Source organism: Salvelinus alpinus, chromosome 33 (assembly GCF_045679555.1).
Source record: "Salvelinus alpinus chromosome 33, SLU_Salpinus.1, whole genome shotgun sequence".
Taxonomy (NCBI): domain Eukaryota; kingdom Metazoa; phylum Chordata; class Actinopteri; order Salmoniformes; family Salmonidae; genus Salvelinus; species Salvelinus alpinus.
In genome coordinates this window covers 24,359,176-24,386,113 of record NC_092118.1, presented here as the reverse complement: position 1 = coordinate 24,386,113, position 26,938 = coordinate 24,359,176, and the positions used below count along the sequence as shown (strand labels likewise).

At 42.8% G+C, this 26,938-nt stretch overlaps 1 pseudogene; it reads left to right on the top strand.

Moving 5' to 3' along the window:
- The first annotated feature begins 275 nt into the window (after positions 1-275).
- On the top strand, positions 276-25,026 carry LOC139563054 (serine/threonine-protein kinase 33-like; annotated as a pseudogene).
- The last annotated feature ends 1,912 nt before the right edge of the window (positions 25,027-26,938 follow it).

The window sequence follows — 26,938 nt, the reverse complement described above, 5'->3', positions numbered from 1 at the left end:
GAAAAACTGGAAAATATGCGCAAATTTTCAAACGGCCTTTTAATCAATTTCTGCTCTTACAATATGCATATTGTTAATAGTATTGGATAGAAAAGAGTCTCAAGTTTCTAAAACCGTTTTAATTTTTTCTCTGAGTGGAACACAAGTCCTTTGGCAGCACTTTCCCCGACCAGGAAGTAAAATGCAAGATGTTTATGCTCGCTTCAACGCTCTGCCTATACATGGTCATGCCACTTATGACCCGAAACACACCTCGTACGCCTTCATCTGGGTGTCTAGAGGATGTCAGAGGAGAAATCATGCGTTTATCTTGTTTTGACGTGAAATAAGACCTATTTCTTTGACGTGACCGTCAATTTCAGGAAGTCAGAAGCGTGCGACTTGGGAGAGATATCATGTTTTGTTTTGCTGCCGTTTCGGATGTGAACTATCTCCAGCTCGGATTTGATTTGATAAATGAGACCATGTCATCGTAATGTATGTTTTTTCAATATAGTTTAATCAGATTATTTGAATTTTTTCGGGAGTTTTGCCGTGTTCCGTAATGTTTACTTTGTTTACGTTGGAGAGTTCCGTGCCACTCGACGAGTACCCCTGCTAAATGAAGATGGAAAGTTGCCATTCTGAATGGATTGAACGACTCTTCTGGACTAAGGACAACTTGATCAACATTCTGATGAAAGATCAGCCAAAGTAAGACCAAATTTATAATGTTATTTCATATATCTGTCGTGCATGTCAACTGGTCGCGCGCGCCCAAGTGTGTCTGTCTGGCGTGGCTATGCTAATTTAGCGCTACATTTAGTTTTCGATGTAAAACATTTAATAAATCGGAAATATTGTCTGGAATCACAAGAATCCTGTTTTTCAATTGCTGCACAGTATGTATTTCTCAGAAATGTTTTATGAGGAGTAATTAGGTATTTGATGTTGGTGTCTGTAAATGTTATGGCTGCTTTCTGATTGTAGCTGAAATGTAATTTATGATTTATACCATAAATATACACATTTTTCAACAAAAAAAAAATGCTATATGTTATCAGACTGTCATCTTATGAAGTTGTTTCTTGGTTAGTGGCTATATATATATCTTCATTTGGTCGAATTAGTGATAGCTGGTGATGGACGTAAAAACTGATTGGTGTTAGAAAGTGGTGTCTTTTGCTAAGGTGGTTAGCTAATAGATTTACATATTTTGTCTTCCCTGTAAAACATTTTAAAAATCGGACATGTTGGTTAGATTCACAAGATGTCTGCCTTTCATATGCTGTATTGGACTTGTTAATGTGTGAAAGTTAAATATTTTAAAAAAATGTTTTTTTTGAATTTGCCGCTCTGCCTTTTCAGTGGAATGTGGGAGGAGTTCCGCTAGCGGAACCCCTGGCCTCAACAGGTTTTAAGTCCAGTAGAGTTAACTGCCTGTGACACAGTACAGCACATAGCCTAGTTCTTCTAACGTATGGTTTAATGAAATGCACCAACATGATATCAGACACCCTTTGATAAGATCACCATCCTTGCGGGTGAGTATATCCCTCCCGAAGTCTTCAGAAAGCCAACTAATTAATTTCCATTTTGTTATCATCCTTTGATTCCTATTGCATGGATAGTTTGAGGCCTTCTGGCATCTTTTCTTGCTGAAGAATTATGAATGACTGACGTTTAAACTTAGCTATTAGGCCTAGTTGGTGTTTTGCAAAGATTCATTTGCGGTGTTTACATTCTGAGATGTTTCTCTTTGAGACGTCATTTGAGAATCTGGAATATATCTTTTTCAAGATGCCTTCGTTCAGTTCCTATAGCTTGGGCTAGTGTTATACAGAGGTTAGCCAATATTGTGATTAAACCAATAAGAATTTCTTCTGAATTTGTTGAGCCTTATCTCCTAGCAACATGTAGAGTCCTCTGAGCATGCAAGGCAAATTGATATTCATGTTCCCCTGTGTAAAGCATGTGCCACCGGCCTGTAGACACTTTCAGTTGTTTGTCACTGGCCTACGCACAATACCCTATAATGGCAAAGTGGAATAATGTTTTTTTTTAGGTGTTTACAAATGAATCAAATGGAAAGCTGAAATGTATTGAATCAATAACTATTCAACCCCCTTGTTATGGCAAGCCTAAATGTTTTCAAGAGTAAAAATTTGCTTAAGTCACATAATAAGTTGCATGGACTCATTCTGTGTGCGAAATTCAGTCGAGCAGTGAATTTCAAACAGATTCAACCACAAAGACCAGGGAGGTTTTCCAATGCCTTTCAAAGAAGGGCACCTATTGGTAGATCAAAAAACATTTATAAAAAAGCAGACATTGAATATCCCTTTGAGCATGGTGGTGAAGTTATTAATTACACTTTGGATGGTGTATCAATACACCCAGTCACTACAATGATACAGGCATCCTTCCTAACTCAGTTGCCGGAGAGGAAGGAAACCGCTCAGGGATTTCACCTTGAGTCCAATGGTTACATTTAAACAGTTACAGACAGGGTGTAAATTACGGGGGAGCCAGGGGTGGCTCAGCTCCCTCTTAAGTGCAACAAAATTCAAATTTGGGGGATGGTCTCTAAACAATGCAAATTTAACCATTCAACTATTTGTTTCAAATGTAGTAGTAAATAGGTTTTACAGTGGTAAATATGAAAATAAAAGCTTCCAAATGAAACGAAAACCCCCACCTCTCTGTCATGGTTTAAACCAATATATTTCTATGTGCTTGGCACTGTCCACTCAGCACTGCTGGATTTCGGCCTTAGCTGAGCTCATTTACGCATAGATTTTCACTGGCGCTCCCTAATTTTTGCCATTTGTTTTCCAATGTGTCCTAGATTAAAAAAAATGACCTATGCCTTTATTCCAATGCAGTAGATCTAAACATTGATTTATCATTGTTTGCTTTTGTCAGTCAGCTGTTTAGAGCGCTCATTGTGTTGTTTTTCAGGTCCGCGCGGGTACTGGTGTTCTCCATGCCATCCTTGGCCAGAATTAGTAGACCATTTTTTTACCTTTTATTTTCTATCAATATTTGTTTTCTTTCCCGGATCAGCTGCTAATGGTCGACAATATCACTAGCCTACAGCTAGACACCAATGCGCATCCAATCCAGCCAACAGAAAGGCTGGCTATCCGTTAATGACAGTAGGCCTGTAAGGTGACTCTTTTGGTTAGAAAAGTTCAGTTAGAAGCATTCGATTTTGCAAAGGCATAGACCTATAACTGTCTTCACGGTGAAACATAATGAAATGTTACGTAGGCATACTTGCATTGCATTTTCCGAGTTCTCCAAGATTCATGATTCGTACAGGGTTTAAGGTCAATGTTCTAATTAAATTGTTAAATGCTTAAAAATGACAAATAACACTGTCATTAATGTAAGGAAAGAAAGGTGGTGTTTTATGTCACACAATCTGTGAAGACTCCAAGCATTAACTCATGTGTAAAACGTTCTGCATGTATTTATGTGTGTAAAATTGCCTCAGCTGAGAGGGCAATAAGGCACTAAAGTAATACTGTTAAAATATGGAGAAGCAATTAACTTTTTACCCTGTATACAAAGTGTTATGTTTCGGTCAAATCCAATACTACACATTACTAAGTACCACTCTCCATATTTTCAAGCATAGTGGTGGCTGCATCATGTTATGGGTATGCTTGTAATCGTTAAGGACTGAATTCGTTTTTCAGGATAACAAAATTAACGGAATGGAGCTAAGCACAATCAAAATCCTAGAGGAGAACCTGGTTGAGTCAGCTTTCCACCAGACACTGGGAGACAAACTCACCTTTCAGCAGGACAATAACCTAAAACAAAAGGACAAATCTACGCTGGAGTTGCTTACCAAGAAGACAGTGAATGTTTCGGAGTGTCCGAGTTACAGTTTTGACTTTAATCTGCTTGAAAATCTATGGCAAGACTTGAAAATGGCTGTCTAGCAATGATCAACAACCAATTTGACAGAGCTTGAAGAGTTTTGAAAAGAATAATGGGCAAATATAGTACAATCCACGTGTGCAACGCTCTTAGACTTACCCAGAAAGACTCACAGCTGTAATCGCTGCCAAAGGTGATTCTAACATATATTGACTCAGGGGTGTATATAATGTACTTAGGTAAATAAGATATTTCATTTTCAATATTTTAGCAAACATTTCTAAAAACATGTTTTCACTTTGTCATTATGGGAGAGGAAAAAAATCAATTGAATCAATTTTGAATTCAGGCTGTAACACAAGAAAATGTGGAATAAGTCAAGAGGTATGAATACTTTCTGAAGGCACTGTATCAGACATGACCTGAGAAGACAAAAGGAATTCTTGGAAGGCCCACTAAGTGGCTTGTTTACAGGGTGCTACATACTTATGGCTGCAGAGGGGAGGAACTAAAGGCACCTTACATTTCTTTCAAGTGCCCATCAATTGAAGCTGTCAGATAATTCAGTATGATGGATACGATTTTAAGCAGATATTGGATGTCTGAATGTTCAGCTTGGCAAAGAGGTCCATGGTTCCTTCAGTTCAGACTGATTGCTCCGCCAGGCACAGTTCTCAACAATAAACACACTCAGCACAGATACTGTACTGCACAAAGGCATACCTTTTTAGAGGAAGTCAATTGTAACCAAGGAGAGCTTGTGACCGACTCAAGACTATTCTTTTTTAGAATTAACTTAAAAAGTCCTTAGTTTGACAGTCTCATGGCATTGACAAAGGAAATGTGATTTGCTCATCAATCAGTTAAATCTGTCTATATAATGTTATTCATCCCATAATTCAGTGAACTAGACTGCCTCAGTATTGTCATTCTAGACATGCAAAGCCTTCCCTCATCAGGTAATGTAATTCCATGCTTCATTAGTACTGTGAAGTTTATCATTTGTCATCAAAGCCAGCTGTCAATAAATAATTAAGTTGCAGATGAGGAGAATGAAATATTTTGGCTGAAGGAAGGAAGATTGCTGTCTACATTTTAATTGCATATACACATGGTGTGTGTGTGTGTGTGTGTGTGTGTGTGCGCTTATCCAAGGTTTTAATTAGCTGTGATGTGGCTACAAAGCAACACCTGTTCATAGTCTGCCTACTTTTTGAGCTGTACTTTCACCTTCAACAAACATCATTATTTAGCATATTTACACCTATAGAAGAAAACAACATGTAGGCTGGACAGACAGTTCAGGCACTGCTCCCCTTTCATCTGAATGAAAATGATTAGGAGCCTAACTGCAAAACTGGCATTTTTTCTTGTTTATTACAGTGTAAAAATTGTGGAAGAATCAAAACTATCGATTTTATTTAGGCCTACACCTTTCTGTTGCCACACAGACCATGAAAGTGCGATGGCAGTGCATGTCGAAGACAGAAGAAAGAGATGGAGGGGTGGAGAGCGAGATAGAGGAGACCTCTATCTGGTCCGGAATTATCTTTGTGTGTCCAGGCATCATTCCAATGTCACATTTTAATTTGCATTCCAAGCTGAAACACTGCATCTCCCTTGCAGTCAAGGGAAACAATGTGCATTTCCATCCACAAACAATCAGTAAATAAACTCTAATGGGGTTCTGACAGTTATGTTTGAGAGGATTGAAAAAGCAGAGAGATAGAATGTCATCAATCGATCTGCCATAATTACTTTCTCCTGAGATCTGGCGAGCATGAGGAAGCATGTGGTTCCTGTCTGGTAGGATAGCCTACATGTTATTATATTCTACTGTATCTCTGTGTGTGAACCAAGCCTATGATGATGCTGTTTTAGAAGGTTGTGGAGACCAACCTCTATTCAGTCTGTTAGGCTAGTACACTAGTAAAAAGGTACACACAAAGCAGGATATCAATCACATCGGAAATGATGTAAGAAGTTTGTTTCCCCCATTCAAAACCCCCATTTCTAATAGGCTAACCTATACTATGTGCTCTTTGCTATTGCATCCACTAGTATATTACCATAAGTATTTATATATTCCTACTACCAGTCACTTTTTATGTATAAACCCACCTCAACTATTCCAGTACATCTGCACATTGAAAAAGGTACTGGCACTGATCTGTATATACTTGCATTCTCGTGTTTCTTTAACACATTGTAGTTTTTGTGTGATTTTAAATTTTTACTTTTTATTTTATTATCTATAATACACTGCTCAAAAAAATAAAGGGAACACTTAAACAACACAATGTAACTCCAAGTCAATCACACTTCTGTGAAATCAAACTGTCCACTTAGGAAGCAACACTGATTCACAATAAATGTGTGCAAATGGAATAGACAACAGGTGGAAATTATAGGCAATTAGCAAGACACCCCCAATAAAGGAGTGGTTCTGCAGGTGGTGACCACAGACCACTTCTCAGTTCCTATGCTTCCTGGCTGATGTTTTGGTCACTTTTGAATGCTGGCGGTGCTTTCACTCTAGTGGTAGCATGAGACGGAGTCTACAACCCACACAAGTGGCTCAGGTAGTGCAGCTCATCCAGAATGGTACATCAATGCGAGCTGTGGCAAGAAGGTTTGCTGTGTCTGTCAGCGTAGTGTCCAGAGCATGGAGGCGCTACCAGGAGACAGGCCAGTACATCAGGAGACGTGGAGGAGGCCGTAGGAGGGCAACAACCCAGCAGCAGGACCGCTACCTCCGCCTTTGTGCAAGGAGGAGCACTGCCAGAGCCCTGCAAAATGACCTCCAGCAGGCCACAAATGTGCATGTGTCTGCTCAAACGGTCAGAAACAGACTCCATGAGGGTGGTATGAGGGCCCGACGTCCACAGGTGGGGGTTGTGCTTACAGCCCAACACCGTGCAGGACGTTTGGCATTTGCCAGAGAACACCAAGATTGGCAAATTCGCCACTGGCGCCCTGTGCTCTTCACAGATGAAAGCAGGTTCACACTGAGCACGTAACAGACATGACAGAGTCTGGAGATGCCGTGGAGAACGTTCTGCTGCCTGCAACATCCTCCAGCATGACCGGTTTGGCGGTGGGTCAGTCATGGTGTGGGGTGGCATTTCTTTGGGGGGCCGCACAGCCCTCCATGTGCTCGCCAGAGGTAGCCTGACTGCCATTAGGTACCGAGATGAGATCCTCAGACCCCTTGTGAGACCATATGCTGGTGCGGTTGGCCCTGGGTTCCTCCTAATGCAAGACAATGCTAGACCTCATGTGGCTGGAGTGTGTCAGCAGTTCCTGCAAGAGGAAGGCATTGATGCTATGGACTGGCCCGCCCTTTCCCCAGACCTGAATCCAATTGAGCACATCTGGGACATCATGTCTCGCTCCATCCACCAACGCCACGTTGCACCACAGACTGTCCAGGAGTTGGCGGATGCTTTAGTCCAGGTCTGGGAGGAGATCCCTTAGGAGACCATCCTCCACCTCATCAGGAGCATGCCCAGGCGTTGTAGGGAGGTCATACAGGCACGTGGAGGCCACACACACTACTGAGCCTCATTTTGACTTGTTTTAAGGACATTACATCAAAGTTGGATCAGCCTGTAGTGTGGTTTTCCACTTTAATTTTGAGTGTGAGTCCAAATCCAGACCTCCATGGGTTGATAAATTTGATTTCCATTGATAATTTTTGTGTGATTTTGTTGTCAGCACATTCAACTATGTAAAGAAAAAAGTATTTAATAAGAATATTTCATTCATTCAGATCTAGGATGTGTTATTTTAGTGTTCCCTTTATTTTTTTGAGCAGTGTATTATTATCACTGCATTGTTGGGAAAGAGCTCTCAAGGTAAGAATTTCACTGTACTGTTTTACACCTGTTGTATCCTGTGTACGTGGCGAATAAACTTCGAAACATGAAACTTATTTGAAGTGTAAAATAACTCAGTGATGATTAAATGTGTATTATAACAGCATAAGCCTATTTTTTGTGTTCAGGTCTGATGGGCTGTGAGAAGCAGTAAACATGGAACACTTTGAGGCTGCTCCAGGTTGGTAAGTACAGTCTGCGTTGTCTTGTTGTCATTCACGTACATGCTAGGCCTATGCAATACATGGCACTTTTGCTGGCGCTGATTCAATGCAGGAAGGCAGCTGCTAACGCAAAGATGTAGTTTGTCTAATCCAGATTTTTTTGCCTCTAAATATGTAATTTGGGGCTTCATAAGTGCCAATAGTGTTTCAGTGAGCTGTTGGTTAGTTGAGTGCAGTCGTGCCTCTTCTGTCTATACGATTCGTCATGCTAATTCACATTTTAATTAATGTCCGTCAAGCCCTATGGTTAAAACAATATTCACAGGCTTGACTACCCCATTAGAGGCTTTAGTACTGAGTAATACATGTATATGGTTTGTTCAGATTCTCAATTCCACAGCAAGTGCAGTAATTCAGATATTTTGGAAATGCTTACAATCAAATTCAGTTATATGTGGGCCTATCTTTTATGGAGCCGTTATGGCAGCTCTTACTAATAGATCTAACGCATGTTCTCAATTTAGCCAGTCTGTACAGTACATTGTGTTCAATCAGTCTGAAAGCTGACATATCACTCATGTAAGGTTTCTTTTAGAATCCATTACAGTAATATCCTTCTCATGAGACTATTAGCAGATCACTCAAACATGATTGGGAGATTGGCTAAACCAAGAATGTGATAGTACTGTAAGGCCCCTCTGGCTTAAAGCAATCCAAGACCTGTGGATCTGTAGTGACCCATTTTAAGGTCAGACATCTCCCTGACCTGACCCTGATATCTAATTTCCTCCCCACTGGGCGGGCTGTCAGGCGGGCACACCCTCTCTAAGGCACCTGCAGAGCAAGACGCCGGTCCTTCCCTGTGATACACTCATCACATGCCTCCCTCTCCCACAAATGAGCTGTGATTGAGGTGATTGGGATTTCCAGAGGCTGTCACAATGGTTTTGACTAGCAAATAGACGGGTGGTAATGGGAGAGACAGGCCTGTTATGAGAGCCCTGTCAGGGATAAGATAATGCGTCAGAGTGAAGAGGTTAAAGACACCGCTTCCCAGTTAATAATTAATTGGCGTCCGTGTGGCGGATCCACTCCAACGCTCCCAGTCATCACTTGATAATTGCTTTACATTTAATTTGGCTTTGGAGAGCGTTTTTCAAGCTAAGTAAATTGTGCTTAGTGTTAATAATATGAACCTGTCTTCCGACACCGGTTTGATCAGAAATCAATGGTGAATAGACAAAGGTAGGCAAAGTGTGCAAATTTGAACGCTGGAGATGGTGTCTCCATTTCGAAGTAGTTTATCTTAAACACTAATTGACAGGGGGAAATATATATATGGTTGTGTTCTGTGATTTAACAAAGAAGATAATTGTTACCATTATCAAAATTTAATTTGGGAATAATACATTTTTACAATTGTATCATAGTATGACTGATGATTAGGGGATTCATAATACTATTTCTTTTACCTGGGATGGATTAAAAGAGTAGGCCTATTATTGTACACCACAGTAACTCACTTCTATAACGTATTAGAATGCTATCATGTGAAATGAAAACTCTGAATAGGCATCTTATTGCGTACTATAAGGGGGAAACGGAATGAACCCTTTACTTTTCTCAATGTCAAGTGTCTCACCTAAGCATTTCCCAACTTTAATCCTCTTAATAAAAAAAATCTGCCAGGTGCTCTTTAGCATTTTGGGGTTCTGTGTTGCGGCAGCTTGCTCTGGTCTAAACAGTGGGGGAGAAAGAATCTGAGTTACCTTAAGTAGCAGAGCTGTCGCCACAGTGACAGTGTCAGGCCTCCTACTGAGGCGCCCTCCAACTGACTGGCTCCTAAGGTCATGTGAGTTAAACTGCCCAGGTGTATCTGTGTGCAATTAAGTACTAGACAAAAGAGAACCAGCAGACGTCACGTCATACTCCGGCCCCAGAGGACAGGAGTTGCCCATCCCTGACCTATATAGTGATTAGGGCTGGCACAATTACTGCATAACCGACAGTTAAGAATGAAAACCGTAATTTAAATAAAATAACCGTTTATCAAATCAAATCAAATCAAATCAAATTTTATTAGTCACATACACATGGTTAGCAGATGTTAATGCGAGTGTAGCGAAATGCTTGTGCTTCTAGTTCCGACAATGCAGTAATAACCAACAGTAATCTAACCTAACAATTCCACACTACTACCTTACACACACACACAAGTGTAAGGGATAAAGAATATGTACATAAAGATATATGGATGAGTGGTGGTACAGAACGGCATGGCAGATGCAGTAGATGGTATAGAGTACGGTATATACATATGAGATGAGTACTGTAGGGTATGTAAACATAAAGTGGCATAGTTTAAAGTGGCTAGTGGTACATGTATTGCATAAAGATGGCAAGATGCAGTAGATGATATAGAGTACAGTATATATACATATGAGATGGGTAATGTAGGGTATGTAAACATTGTATTAAGTGGCATTGCTTAAAGTGGCTAGTGGTACATTTTTACATAATTTCCATCAATTCCCATTTTTAAAGTGGCTGGAGTTGAGTCAGTATGTTGGCAGCGGCCGCTAAATGTTAGTGGTGGCTGTTTAACAGTCTGATGGCCTTGAGATAGAAGCTGTTTTTCAGTCTCTCGGTCCCTGTTTACATTTATTTAATATTTTTTTGTGTGTGGAACGAACAGCTGATTGAAGACAGGGCGGCCGGGCATTCGTGTGGTTGAGTCGGTTTCTGCGGTAACATGGATTCTTAACAATGTGATGTAACTTTGTTGCTCCTTGCTGAAACAAGAAAAGTGTTGTAGCAAACAAGTCTTTGGTTGCCTAGGCAATGCCCCCCTCTCTGTAGCACGGTAACACATGCCGTCAGGAGCGGAAGAGAACACTATTGGAACGGTGACCAAAGTCATTTGGCTGACTAATAACCGTCACCCAAAATTCCATTCCACGTCACAGTAATAATGATGTTAAACAGTTGGACATCAACTGAGCAAAATCCTATTTCTCTGCTGAAATAATCCTGTAAAAATGTACATTGTTGTATGATTGTTAGCTGTAGTGTGATTAGACTGTATGCCTGGATGCACCCAGAAGGGGTAATCTCAGTCTGCCTTCCGTTCCTTCCCTGTGTTGTGGTGTGTGTGTGCGCTTCACCCAGCTATAAAGCTCCTCTGTAGATGACACCAGCAGATGTTTGTGGAGCTGGCATGAAAATGGCTTCTCAGTGGAACACTGCCCGTGTGAGCAGTGCAGAGAGGAAGGTGCCCCACACCCGTATGGAGGATGAGGCTGACCTCCAGGTAGGTAGAGACCACATCCATGTTTATTCCCAGATACCACCCCCCCCTTGCCCTGGGGCACTAGTACCACCCTCTACCCCTCCCCGGCTGACCTCTATACTGCCTCCATCTGCACCAGTTTGCTCCTGATTCCACCCCCTCTCTCGGGGCTTCGGCTGCTCTCTTTGCCAAATCTGCAGCAGGCAGTGCTCAGCCTTGCATGCGCAGAGATAATGATCAAGTTAATTAGACCTGAGATTGAATGAACTGCGGCAGCAACTTAATCATTTGTAACTTGATTAGAAATACTATATTCTGCAACTCCAGAGACTGGCAAACTTTCCTTTTTTGAGTGCTCGAAAATTAAGGTCCACTTTAGGATTCAGGTCTTGAGATAATGTTGCAATAGAAGCAGGGAAATAAATCCGAGCTCGTATACTCAAACAAGCCCATAAGCTGAGGGTAAATTTCCTTGTGAATGGTTTTACTGAGTTGACAGAGCAGATGTGAGTTGCCTTTCTGTTAATGGTTCCTCTGTTATCCCCATAGCAAATATACTCATTTGGGAGGAAATTAGGTCAAGGTAGCTTTGGGGTCGTCTGTGAAGCCACCCACAACGAGACAAGGAAGAAATGGGCTATTAAGAAGGTGAACAAAGAGAAGGTGAGTGCATTAGTGTTTCCCATGGGCAGCTTGTTGACTGCTGTGTTGAAAAGAGAAACTCTAAAGTCAGTCTAATGGCTACTAGAACAGCCCCACACCTCAGTGCACTCACTCAGCTTCTTCCCTCCATGCAGGCTGGAAGTTCAGGTGTTAAACTGTTGGAACGGGAAGTGAGCATCCTGAAACGTGTGAACCATGCACACATAATACATCTGGAGGAAGTCTTTGAAACACAAAAGGTAAGGGATGCTTTCTTAAAAGTAATGGAGTCAATATCTCAGTAGTGTGCGTGCAGACGATTGCGTAAGCACCATGAATGAGAGCGAGGCCGGTCAGATCTATTTGTGGGGGCCATTATCAGTCTGTGTGCTGTGCTTTGTGTCCAGAGGATGTATCTGGTTACTGAGCTGTGTGAGGGAGGGGAGCTGAAGGAGCTCCTTCAGAAGAACACACGCTTCAGAGGAGGAGACCAAGCACATCATCAACAGCCTGGCTGAGGCCATCGTCTACCTGCATAAGGGTGATATGACTGACTAAAGTTATAGGTTTCACACCGTTACAAGGCTCTACATTTGAACATTTTACACTGTGAAACTGTATTTCAAGACACAATAGAGGAAGGGTAAGAGGCAGAATATCAGACTATGCCTTCTTTGACCTTTATGAAACATAACAAACTAATCTAGGTGCACTGATTAAATCATTCCAACATTAATGCAAACAGTACAGACAATGTGTTGTATGAGTAAATTGTGTGCGGGGACGATGTTCAAATTGGTGATATCACGGTCACATCGTACTCAAACGAGTCAAATTGGTGATATCACGGTGTCAAGTTGTCTAGGTGTTCTAATTATTTCAGCTCTGCCCAAACTTGAAAACGGCTTGCTCAACCCGTGAAGGATGCAAAGGGACAACTCAATTCCTTTCCAGTGTTTTATTATGGTTTTGATGCCATTTGTTGAATATGTTGAAACAGTTGATTTGTTGAATAGAGTAGTTGAATGACAGACGAATAAGGAATAGGAGTAGGTTGATAACCTTAAACAGAGAATAAACATGCATTATTTTACACTAAACAATGCATGACACAGCAACAAAGCATGGCTTTGAATAAAGTAACAGTTTAAACAATTTAATCTAGCACTTCTAGCAATTACTTCTGCAGTCAGAAAATATCCACAACAAAAGTCACCACTACCAGAGTTAAACATGTAAATTGTGCTAAGCACTGGATGCAACATAATAAATAATTCCAATCATTACATACCAGTTGCGTCTTTAGGGTTGAACAATGAGCTGTGTGTATGTTGAGGACCAAACATTTTATACCCATGCTTATCTGCCAGGTGCGCATGTAAAAGTAGTCCCTCCAGAAATCCTGGCTCAATTTTTTAGTTCCACCCGTGTTTTTGGGTTATCTGCCCTCTTGAGGCCTGGAGTTCTTTAAAGGAAGAGCTGCCATTGTGCTCATGTTTTGAGTGTTCTGTTTTTTGACGCAACACACGGTCACATCGTACTCAAACGAGTCAAATTGGTGATATCACGGTCACATCGTACTCAAACGAGTCAAATTGCTTTGGCCTCATTGACGTGTGATAATCAGGGAGATGATACCACGTTATGGCTCCCAGTCATTATAGAACCTGGCTTATTCTAATAATGAGATAATAATGAACAACTGCCAGGCAAAAATGGTAGCCCTTTTAATTGAGTCTGAGGGGTTTATTTGAAGATGCTGCTTTTCCCCCCTCCTGATGGTGAAATCTCTAGTTAGAGGTAATTTAGGACGTTGCTTGGCAATGAGACACCATTACATGGGGCTAATGACTCATTTACAACGAGCTGGGGAGGAATACAGATTAATAGGTGTGTTTTCACACTAAGAGTCCCCCTGCGCTGTCGTGCCGCACTTCTATGGCGACTAATGATACCAGTGGGGATGTGGTGCTGAAGGTTAGCAGTGACTGTCACAGGTAGTGGCCTTAAAGGGCAATTCCACCACTTTTCAACCACATTTTCATTGTCTCCAGCTCAATAGCAGTGTGTACATATATGAAAACGGTGCACCACTACGTTTTGTAGAAATAAATATAAACGTGCTGTTTTCAGATATGTAGACACTGCTTTGGTGCTGGAGATGATGAATATGAGGTAAAAAGGTGGAGGCATTGTCCTTTACCCATATATAAGCAGCATGAACATTTACATTCATTACTTCTTGAACAGTAAATATGACAAATTTGTTTAGTAAAGACATTGATATGATACATTTATTTTGCATAGAACGATTCATTTGGTCCCATGGAATATTACTATGGATTTTGTGAACCATTTGTTCATTGTACTATTAGTTCTTCTCCATGCTGTTGTTACTATATAGATATAGAGGTTCATCCACTGTTGCGCACCCCGGAGTCTTTTTATTCAGTCCATATCTTCCTGAGCTCAATCTACATGAACATTCGAGCAGAGGAAACAATATATTAGAGGTCAGCATGCTCCGCCCCTCTCACAAAATCACTTTAACAGAGTCGAACTTTAAGACTCCAGGGGAGAGAACTTCTCAAACTAATATGTGTGCAGACACTTTATTTTCCATCCCATCAAGTTGGTCTAGCAGCAACATCTAATCTAACCTTTATAACTCTCTCAAACGTCTCCGAATCCTCCGCTCAATTCTGCACATCTCCTGTAATGACCACTGATACTTTGTGGCTCACCATTTTTAAAAGGAGGCTGATATCTAGAGATTTGTCATAGGGATTGCTTGAATTTAGAAAGGCGCTCATGGTTTTCCTGAGGATAAAGTAGCTGTTCTTGTCACAGTCTCTGGGACTTCCGCTGGGGCAGAACCCCTCTCTTTCTCAGTGAATCAAACTCATTCCCAGTGGAATGCTCGATGACATCCATGATTGATTAAGGTTGTGGAGATGTCACCTGTTGAAAACAAGGCAACACTAAACATGTCATCCCCCACGAATGATGCAGGGATGTCACGTGTCCTACTTATATCCGTACACTTGCAACAACCTAAGCATAACAAAACGTATATTAGATCAAATAAGCCACACATAGCAAAAAAGCCATTCCATTTTTTTGTCACAGAATTTGACACTCATTGACCTCCATACAAAAACTTCTTACTTGGTGAGCATTTTCTTTTTTTAAACACCACCTGTTGGAGAAGACAGATTTTGGGTCCACTTATCCCTCTCGCTTCGCCTCTTCCTCTCTGGTATGACTCACATTTCAGTTAATTACTATAGCTCCCGCCTTGAGCCAATCAGTGTCATTTTGTAAATGCTGGATCTCTATGGTAAGACACATCATTCACCCAAGTTTAGTCATAATCATCCAGTACATTCTGAGATGGCGTACGGACGGACTGAGACAGATCCACAGTCCCTTCCCCAATTTCATCGTGGGGGACAATTACTCATTGTAGATTTAGCCTTTAACTGCTTTTAACCATCCTCTCTGCTAAAGACCTTTTGAAAGCCATTATGGTTGGTTCTTCACATAGTAAAGGTGGTTTAATTTTCGTAATTTCAGACATAGTTCACCGAGACCTGAAACTGAAGAACATTCTAGTGAAGAGTTATCATCATGGTGTTGATAATGACATGATCAATATCAAGGTGAGATGGCGACACAAACGGGAAAACTTTCACTGCTGTTTCTCATCCAGCCAATCTTTGCAGGGACTTAAGGACAGGCTCCTGGTGTGTTTTCTTTCTCCCACTCCCCCTAAATGGTTTTAAATGCTACCTCATTATGACAGACCCCCCTTTGGTTCCCCTTTATATCATGCCGTACAAAAGGGTGAATCAAGAGCATCTTTTAAGACAAATTACCCCCCGGGCCCAGCATGTTGTGTGCATTGACGGAGCACAGGCTAAAGCAGATACCTGGAGCGCGGGCTCAAACAAGGCAGGGCGGCAGCATAAATCACACACTGCTGAAAGACAGCGTTGTTCTGGCACGGTATAAAAGGCTTTTATCTGTAAGGAGGAGGTCATCTCTCCTGGATATTTTTTCCTGTTGTATTTCTCCTGCCTGCCATTATTTACTAGATGAGACCATACAGCATGTACAGCTCATATTTGTTATTCATCTAACATAGAGAGACCCAGTTATTGCTGCTCTTCAAGTAAACCTTGTTTTGTCTGATAAATAACAGCAACAAGAAAGGATTTGATATGAGATGGATACATGCTGTAGGCCTGCGTGTGTATCAGTGTCTGCTGTTTGCTCTCTCCTCCCAGGTGACAGACTTTGGGTTGTCAGTGAAGAAGGGGGGTGTTGGCAGTGAGAACATGCTGAAAGCCACCTGTGGGACTCCTATCTACATGGGTAAGACTGACACGCTCAGCTCCTACACACATAGATCACATCATATTAGAGTAGTCCTGTTAAAACCAGTCCTCTCCTCTCTGTTTCAGCTCCTGAGGTGATCAATGCTCATGAGTACAGTCAGCAGTGTGATGTGTGGAGTATTGGGGTCATCATGTACACGCTGTAAGCAATGCACCCACCCATCCCTCCTTTATCACTGCCTGTCTTTCTGGTCTGTCTGTGTCTCTCCCTCTCACTGTAGCAGCTTTTCCTATACTGTGTACAGTTCGCCCAGTGACCGATCAACTAGTAGTATAGTTTTAGAGGCCTGTGTGACTGACAGGTCTGTCTCCCTGTAGGCTGTGTGACTGACAGGACAGTCTCCCTGTAGGCTGTGTGACTGACAGGACAGCCTCTCTGTAGGCTGTGTGACTGACAGGACTGTCTCACTGTAGGCTGTGTGACTGACAGGACTGTCTCCCTGTAGGCTGTGTGACTGACAGGACAGTCTCCCTGTAGGCTGTGTGACTGACAGGACAGTCTCCCTGTAGGCTGTGTGACTGACAGGACAGTCTCCCTGTAGGCTGTGTGACTGACAGGACAGTCTCCCTGTAGGCTGTGTGACTGACAGGACAGTCTCCCTGTAGGCTGTGTGACTGACAGGACAGTCTCCCTGTAGGCTGTGTGACTGACAGGTCTGTCTCCCTGTAGGCTGTGTGACTGACAGGTCTGCCTCCCTGTAGGCTGTGTGACTGACAGGTCTGCCTCCTCGTAGCCTGTGTGACTGACAGGTCTGTCTCCCTGTAGCCTGTGTGACTGACATGACTGTCTCCCTGTAGGCTGTGTGACTGACAGGACTGTCTCCCTGTAGGCTGTGTGACTGACAGGACTGTCTCCCTGTAGGCTGTGTGACTGACAGGACTGCCTCCCTGTAGGCTGTGTGACTGACAGGACTGCCTCCCTGTAGGTTGTGTGACTGACAGGTCTGCCTCCCTGTAGGCTGTGTGACTGACAGGTCTGCCTCCCTGTAGGCTGTGTGACTGACAGGACTGTCTCCCTGTAGGCTGTGTGACTGACAGGACTGTCTCCCTGTAGGCTGTGTGACTGACAGGACTGCCTCCCTGTAGGCTGTGTGACTGACAGGACTGCCTCCCTGTAGGTTGTGTGACTGACAGGTCTGCCTCCCTGTAGGCTGTGTGACTGACAGGACTGCCTCCCTGTAGGCTGTGTGACTGACAGGACTGCCTCCCTGTCGGCTGTGTGACTGACAGGACTGCCTCCCTGTAGGCTGTGTGACTGACAGGACTGCCTCCCTGTCGGCTGTGTGACTGACAGGACTGCCTCCCTGTAGGCTGTGTGACTGACAGGTCTGCCTCCCTGTAGGCTGTGTGACTGACAGGACTGTCTCCCTGTAGGTTGTGTGACTGACAGGACTGTCTCCCTGTAGGCTGTGTGACTGACAGGACTGCCTCCCTGTAGGCTGTGTGACTGACAGGACTGTCTCCCTGTAGGCTGTGTGACTGACAGGACTGTCTCCCTGTGGGTTGTGTGACTGACAGGACTGTCTCCCTGTAGGCTGTGTGACTGACAGGTCTGCCTCCCTGTAGGCTGTGTGACTGACAGGACTGTCTCCCTGTAGGTTGTGTGACTGACAGGACTGTCTCCCTGTAGGCTGTGTGACTGACAGGACTGCCTCCCTGTAGGTTGTGTGGGGAACCTCCATTCATCGCCACCTCTGAGGAAAGACTCTTTGAGATGATCAAGAAGGGAGAACTCCACTTTGACGGACCCGTCTGGGACTCTATCAGTGATGCAGGTGACATACAGTAGTACTGCTTCTCAACCTCTCTGACTTCTATTTGTAACATCTCTGGTGATATGGAACTCTAAGGACACATGGTACTTGACCACATCCAGGTTGAGCTGACAGGTCCTTCTTACAATGGTTATTATTGCATGACTTTAACATAGCGTACTGACTGTCACATTTTTATCTCACCAGCCAAAAAAGTGTTGAGTTGCCTCCTGAAAGTTGATCCCGCCCATCGCATCACAGCCAATGAGCTGCTGGATAACTCCTGGATCACGGTAAGGGGCTGATCCACCCAGCTACATTTCACATTAACAATAATGAGTACAGGAAGGACTCTCTCTGGTATTGCTACGTGATGGGATTGGGAATTGGTATCTCACAGCCTGGTTTATGGGGTTTATTGCAGTGTGGTGATATTAACCCTTTAGAGAGGGTCTAACATTAGTTAGTGGTACTGTGTCTTACAGGGTGACACCAACACTCTGGCCACACCCACCAACGTGCTGGAGATGATGCGTCTGTTCCGGGATGACCCGGAGGAGGCGGAGAGAGAGGAGGAGAGCGAGGTGGTCAGTGACGTGCTGAACGCTCTCTCAGCTGCTCCCAGGACAGCCTGACTCTGGAGCCCAGGGCAACACTGGAGGACGGGGCAGGATCAGAGCATACAGTAACACTGGAACCTAGGGTTAGGCCTGAGAACAGGGCAGGGATGGACGGTGGGGCCAGGCTGGAGGACCAGGTAAGGCCGGAGCCCAGGGTGGCTTCAGCGCGCAGTAACCGCAGGAACATTGCTGAGCTCAGCTATGAGGGAGACACAGACAGTAGCAGCAGCAAACCCACCACCCCCACCAAACAGGTACTGTAGTACACAAAGTTACCACACATACTGTACACACAACTCAGTCACGCCATCATGACCTGCCACTTCATAGGTGTTAGGTTCAAAATAACCTCTTTCACTAAACCCACCATGACTCAAGCTCCGGTTTAAAATTAGCCTTGGCAAGTGAGCTGTTTCAGTTACACACTGGTATACGATCTTCCGTTTCCCTTCCACATCAATTAGCTTATGTGGTAATGATCTTGTTTTTGACTAAAGACTATCTCTCTGTTGCGTAGCTATACTTAAAGCATGGGAGTTATCACCCAGCGGTTCAGGCTCTCTACAATATTTAGGGTTCTTCAACCCCCCTGATATCTCTGTAATCCACTGCAGAGACAGAAGAAGGAGGTTGCTGCCTCATCGTCCAATGGACTGAAAACCAACAGCTCTGCTGTGAAGGTCTGCAACTCACTCAGTCCCCCCACTTCACAGGTCAGTCGTTTAGCAGTCTGTCTGCAAAGTCCTCTTCTCACAACACTGGGAATTAGGCTGCCATTAGATATTTGTTTTTTGACAGTTTTGACTTTTTTTTCTGATATTGATGCAATAAAGATGATTACAACTCTTCATCGTTCAAATTTGTCACACGGGCCATTGATTCATGTATTTTATATTAAGCCAAGCTAAATCTCTATTTGTCTTCACAAAACAGCCTGGAATGTGTAAGTTCTGACTCAAAACGGGTTGATTTGTTAAAGAAAATGTTTTTAGTTTTAAAGGCCCCCACCAGAGGGCAATGCCACCCCTATTTCAACGTAATTCCTGTCCTATAGCGGAAATTGTCGTTTAGGTTCCACCTCCGAAGAATAACATAGGCTGCTAATACATATTCATGAATTAGGGGTGGGACCATTGTGGTGATTTCCACGTGGAGTGGGGAGAAGCAACAAGCAGGGTTCTGACGACTGTCAGTGTAGCTAGCTAGCTAGCTAGCTAGCATGCTAACTTTATTTGACTAGCTAATGTTATCTGTTCAAAAGATTGGTCAGCTAGGCTATGGATGGTTCTGGAGCTGGATTTGTCATCAGCATGTAGGGCAAGGATGGGCAACTTTGAGGGTGGGGGCCACAAAAAATCTGAACTCATCATGGTCCGCAGTTGCTGGGTTTGTGTACTCGCATCCATAAAGCAAGTTTGCTTAAATTAAGCACATTTTGCCATGAAGCGGAGAGAAGATTTTGCAATTTTATAACTAATTTCATGCAATTCTACTCATTTTGCCATGGGCCAGAGAGAAAATGTTTTGCTGAGATAGGCTAATTGACTGACTATCACTAGCTACAGTGCCTTGCAAGCCCCTTGGCATTTTCCTATTTTGTTGCATTACAACCTGTAATTTAAATGGATTTTATTTGGATTTTATGCAATGGACATACACAAAATAGTCCAAATTGGTGAAGTGAAATGAAAAAAATAACTTGTTTTCAAAAAATTCTACAAAATGGAAAAGTGGTGCATGCATATGTATTCACCCCTTTGCTATGAAGCCCCTAAATAAGATCTGGTGCAACCAATTACCTTCAGAAGTCACATAATTAGTTAAATAAAGTACACCTGTGTGCAATCTAAGTGTCAAATGATCTCTGTATATTTATACACCTGTTCTGAAAGGCCCCAGAGTCTGCGACACCACTAAGTAAGCGGCACCATGAAGACCAAGGAGCTCTCCAAACAGGTCAGGGACAAAGTTGTGGAGAAGTACAGATCAGGGTTGGGTTATAAAAAAAGATCATAAACTTTGAACATCCCACTGAGTACCATTAAATCCATTATTAAAACATGGAAAGAATATGGCACCACAACAAACCTGCCAAGAGACAGCCGCCCACCAAAACTCACGGACAAGGCAAGGAGGGCATTAATCAGAGAGGCAACAAAGAGACCAAAGATAACCCTGAAGGAGTTGCAAAGCTCCACAGAGGAGATTGTAGTATCTGTCCATAGGACCACTTTAAGCCGTACACTCCACAGAGCTGGGCTTTACGGAAGAGTGGCCAGAAAAAAGCCATTGCTTAAAACTTCTTTGGGATCAGTGTCCCTTCCACGGGTTGGTTGAGCTAACATAGGCTAATGCGATTAGCATGAGGTTATAAGTCACCAGAACATTTCCCAGGACATAGACATATCTGATATTGGTAGAAGGCTATTACAGTGAAAGAATACCATGCTATTGTTTGAGGAGAGTGCACAATTTTGAACATGAAAAGTTATTAATAAACAAATTGGGCACAATTGGGCAGTCATAATTTTGAACAGAAATGCAATGGTTCATTGGATCAGTCTAAAACGTTGCACATACACTGCTGCCATCTAGTGGTCAACATCTAAATTGCACCTGGGCTGGAATAATACATTATGGCTTTTCTCTTGCATTTCAAAGATGATGGTACAAAAAAATAAAAAATAACAGTTTTTTTCCCTTTTTTGTATTATCTTTTACCAGATCTATTGTGTTATATTCTCCTACAGTCCTTTCACATTTCCACAAACTTCAAGGTGTTTCCTTTCAAATGGTACCAAGAATATGCATATCCTTGCTTCAGGGCCTGAGCTACAGGCAGTTAGATTTGGGTATTTAATTTAAGGCGATTGGGGGGGAAAAGGGGCGTATCCTTAAGAGCTTTTAAAGATAAAAATAAGCAAACACGTTTGGTGTTCGCCAAAAGGCATGTGGGAGACTCTCCAAACATATGGAAGAAGGTACTCTGGTCAGATGAGGCTAAAATTGAGCTTTTTGGCCATCAAGGAAAACGCTATGTCTGGCAAAAACCCAACACCTCTCATCACCCCGAGAACAACATCAACCACAGTGAAGCGTGGTGGCAGCATCATGCAGTGGGGATGTTTTTCATCGTCAGGGACTGAGAAACTGGTCAGAATTGAAGGAGTGATGTATGGCACTAAATACAGGGAAATTCTTGAGGGAAACCTGTTTGTCTTCCAGAGATTTGAGCCTGGGACGGAGGTTTACCTTCCAGCAGGACAATGACCCTAAGCATACTGCTAAAGCAACACTTGAGTGGTTTAAGGGGAAACATTTAAATGTCTTGGAATGGCCTAGTCAAAGCCCAGACCTCAATCTAATTGAGAATCTGTGGTATGACTTAAAGATTTCTGCACACCAGCGGAATCCATCCAACTTGAAGGAGCTGGAGCAGTTTTGCCTTGAAGAACGGGCAAAAATCCCAGTGGCTAGATGTGCCAAGCTTATAGAGACATACCCCAAGAGTAATTGGGGTGAATACCTTCGCAAGCCACTGTAGGTTTCCATCCAATTGGAGACAGATTTTCACGTGAATATTCTAGAATCTGCATATAGAAAATATGCACATTTTACCAGCGGTGTTATGTTTCCACCAAATGGACTTGTTTCAGATAAATGATGACATAGTGCTCACAAAATATACTTTTTCATTTAAATGTATATGTACCGGGCCTCCCGGGTGGCACAGTGGTCTAGGGCACTGCATCGCAGTGCTAGCTGTGCCACCAGAGACTCTGGGTTCGCGCCCAGGTTCTGTCGCAGCCGGCCGCGACCGGGAGGTCCGTGGGGCGACGCACAATTGGCCCAGCGTCGTCCGGGTTAGGGAGGGTTTGGCCGGTAGGGATATCTTTGTCTCATCGCGCACCAGCGACTCCTGTGGCGGGCCGGGTGCAGTGCACGCTAACCAAGGTCGTCAGGTGCACGGTGTTTCCTCCGACACATTGGTGCGGCTGGCTTCCGGGTTGGATGCGCGCTGTGTTAAGAAGCAGTGCGGTTGGGTTGTGTTTCGGAGGACGCATGGCTTTCGACCTTCGTCTCTCCCAAGCCCGTACGGGAGTTGTAGCGATGAGACAAGATAGTAACTACTAACAATTGGATACCACGAAATTGGGGAGAAAAAGGGGGGTAAAAAATAAATAAAAATGTATATGTACCGAATAAAAATCTAACGTTTGAAGTGTCTCCATCTCATTTCCAACTCTACCAATACTTTTGTCACAAAAACTGTTGTGTAAAATAGCAAATGTGCCTACTCTGTGTTTGGCACCTGCGCTCAAGCCAACAGCTCGCAGGTACAGTGTGGGGAGGCTGTGCGGGTTGTCTAGTTTAGTTTATTAGGATCCCCATTATCTAATGCACATGCAGCAGCTACTCTTCCTGGGGTGCACATAAAAATGAAATGCATAACAAAGTACAAAACAGTAATAGACAAGAACAACATAAGATATTACATTAAATACAAATCAAATAAGAGTTAAATATAGTAGACACCAAGAGATAACAAAAATACTATCTAGTATACTATAAAAATAATACAGTGTCTAGTCTACATGATAAGATCGAGAATATTTTTATTTGTCAAATGGCAATCAAGCATTAATCATCATGTAGCCTAATAAACTGCAAGGTTTCCCGAGTCGTAATGGGAGGACACCATATCATTGGGTGAAGTCAGCCTGCAGGTGCCCGGCCCACCACAAGGAGTTGCTAGAGCGCGATGAGACAAGTAGAACCTTCCCCTAACCCGGACGATGCTGTGCCAATTGTGCACCGCCTTATGGGACTCCCGGTCACGGCCGGTAATGACACAGCCTGGGATTGAACCCCAGTAGTGACACTACAACATTGCGATGCAGTGCCTTAGACCACTAGGCTCTATGATAACATTTTTTTTTTTATATGATATGACTTAACTCGCATAAAAACTGTGGATGGAAACGTGGTTACTGACTGACATAACAAGAGAATAATCTGAGATGCACAACCAAATTGCAAAATTGGGAATTCTTCTGTTCTGAGGGCCTTCAAACCGCGGCCGCCAGTTGCCCATCCCTAATGTAGGGATACCTCGCCACAGATGGATAGGGGAAACAAGTTACTTTTACTTTGTCATCTATTGTTATCTACAGTTTTGGCATCTTTCATAAATTATCTATTATATTTCTCAGCTCAGTCGCAACTCGCAAACTTTGCAAGTGTTTATGATTAATAAACAATGCCATGCTGGTGGGGGGTACCATTCAAATAAAACCCAGCTCTGAAACGAAACGTAGGCTAAGAAGAATGTGCATCTCATTTCATAGGAAAAGACACGTCATTGGCACGAATTTGCACGAAGTGGGCAATTTTGGGTTTGTCACTTCAAGCCCAAATATATTATATTTTGACCTAAAACAATGAATTATTGACTTCAATCGTTGTGCAACATCAAGAGTAAGCTCTGGCAATTGTCTTTCAGCTCAAAACAGTGGATTTCTACTAGTGTGGGCGTTTTAATGCTTTTTGGCCATCATGTTGGTGCTGTTGATATTTACTCACCACTAGATGGTGACAGATTTACCTAGAAGGTGAGCCGAGCTAGTGACAGATCCAGTAGATATTGTTCTGTAGAGGTGAACCTGTTGTGTTGGCCTTGTGTGAGCTGAATGTGAGTATCTTATCTTTGCAGTCCCATACAGGTGGCAAACTCTCCAGGCAGTCGAGTGCAAATAGTCTCAGGACAAGAGTGAGACCCGCCCAACCTCTTCCCCAGTGGGGCCAGCTCCCAAAACAGCAGCCGGTCCAGGGAAGGTAGAGGCCCACAAAGACCTAGCAACGATTTCACTGTAAAGCACCTGATTCCTGTTGTTCAAACTATCCCTGTTGCGTCTCCACTGACCTCTTAGGTTACCTGTCGTTTATGTTATGCTTAGTTACATACTTTGTCTGCATTTTCCATATCAAACTCACTGACAGTCTGAGTTGTTTCAAAATACACTAAAAGTAGATGGGGAAACTCAAAGGGAGTGTTCATCTCTCTCTTATTTATTCCGTTGGGCATAATTCATGATTTATTAGTGGTACACTGGGTTGTGTAGCTGTTAGTGTTTTCTATGTACTGTAAAAGTATACTTTTCTATTTCTTTCAGTATCCTAATGGGCAAATTTGGTATGAAAGATCTTCAAAGTGCTTTGTTTTTCCCCACAAATGTCATTAACATATTAGTAGTCAGTGGCGACCAGGGGCTCAAGCTTGTCTGCTGTTTATTATTTTCATTGAGCTGTTCTTAGGATGATTTAAGGATGATTTCCAAGCATCATGAGAAGAAACTAATGTACAGAAACTCCATTATTTTGTGTTCAATAAACATAATCAGAAATGATATATTTTTTGTTCTGATTTTGTGATAACTTTTCTGTTATTCTGTTTTGACCTCTCACTTTCTAAAGTCTCAAAAAATGCAGTTGACCCTCTTGGTGTCAATACAGTCCGCCAGTGGCACACAGGCTGGTTACACGCCATCAAAACGCAGGGGATTGGAACTGAGGGCAACTATGGCTCTAATCTCGTTTGGGAGGCCATTGAAAGCAGCAGGAGCTACTTTGAGGGCTCTGCCATTCAAGCACAGGTCTTTCTGCTGTAGAGAGAATAATCCCCAGCATAGATACAACATTAAAGTAGTCAAGCAGAACCCACAGAGGCTGTATATCAAATCCACCCATTTGCATCTTGAAGTGAATGTGTGCAGACAGTGGAGCACGGATTGAGCAGAGGCTTTCTCTGTGTGTATGTGTGTGGTGGTTGGATTAGCTCTTTTGAAGTGAAGCACATGGCACATTTTTCCTTTTTGGCGATTGGTTCACGGCCTTTAAACTGTAAATAGCTCCCTTTAATCAAAGGCTGCCAGTGCTTTGTCCAGGTAGGCATGCTTGCCTTTCCGGGCCGGTTGGATGGTACCGCATGCCGCGATGAATGACTGGCTACAGGAGGGAAAGGTTGTTTTAGAGCCTAGTGTTGATACACAACTTTCAAAATAAAAACAGTATGCTTCATGGGAGCACAGAGTGAATGACAAATTAAATATATTTTGTAGTATTCACTGAGCATACCTTCCTAATATTGAGTTGGGGGGCATGGACTCCACAAGGTGTTGAAAGTGTTCCACAGGGATGCTGGCCCATGTTGACTCCAATGCTTCCCACAGTTGTGTCAAGTTGGCTGGATGTTCTTTGGGTGGAGGACCATTCTTGATACACACAGGAAACTGTTGAGCGTGAAAAACCCAGCAGTGTTGCAGTTCTTGACACAAACCGGTGCGCCTGCCACTTACTACCATACCTCGTTCAAAGGCACTTAAATGTTTTGTCTTGCCCATTCACCCTATGGCACACACACAATCCATGTCTCAAGGCTTTAAAATCCTTCTTTAACCTACACTGAAGTGGATTTACCAAGTGACATCAAGGGATCATAGCTTTCACCTGGTCAGTGTGTCTTGGAAAGAGCAGGTGTCCTTAATGTTTTGTATACTCAGTGTATATTATCAATAAAAATGAAGGGCAAAAGGAAATGGGAAAACACCAAACTGTAATATTGTAGGATTACATTTGTAATTTACTTGATACTACTTATGTAAGCACCAGATGGAGCTGTAGTGGATTCCAGAGTTAATTTCTAGAGTTGACAGGTGCGCGCTGGCTAGAATGGCCTGCTATCTGGTTTCATGTGTGAATGCAGCCGTATACGTGTGTGATTGATTGAGCCATTAAATAATTATGATGGTGTATGTAAGTTGTCAGTGATGAACAACTGCATGTTTGCTGTGATGTGTCAATGACTCATTTAAGGAAAATAGCATGTTGAGAGGGACATTTTCGCCCAGCATAATCCACTGATCTGAGAAAAAAAGCATTGAAGATAACAATGATTCATTCAGTTTGTAAACCACTCCTCCCTTTAGACCCGTGAACTGAATTTGCATAAGGTCTGTTTAGACAACCTCCTGTATGGCTAATGCGTTGTCAGAGGCAGAGATGGGATTTCAGCATATGGTCCTCATTTTCTTGTGCCAGACTTTTAATTCAATATAGATGGGAAAAAATCTCCAAATTGAATTGTGGAATGTGACCTGCAGTAAGTGTGTGCATCTACAGACCTCAGGGAAGAAGACATTTAAAGAGATTGAAAAACACGGAGGAAAACTGGTTGGTCTGATGTCTTCATATGCAGCAGTATTATCCATTTATGTATTAAAAAAGGAAACAAACGTCAGCTAGTTATTTTTCTTGATGCACCA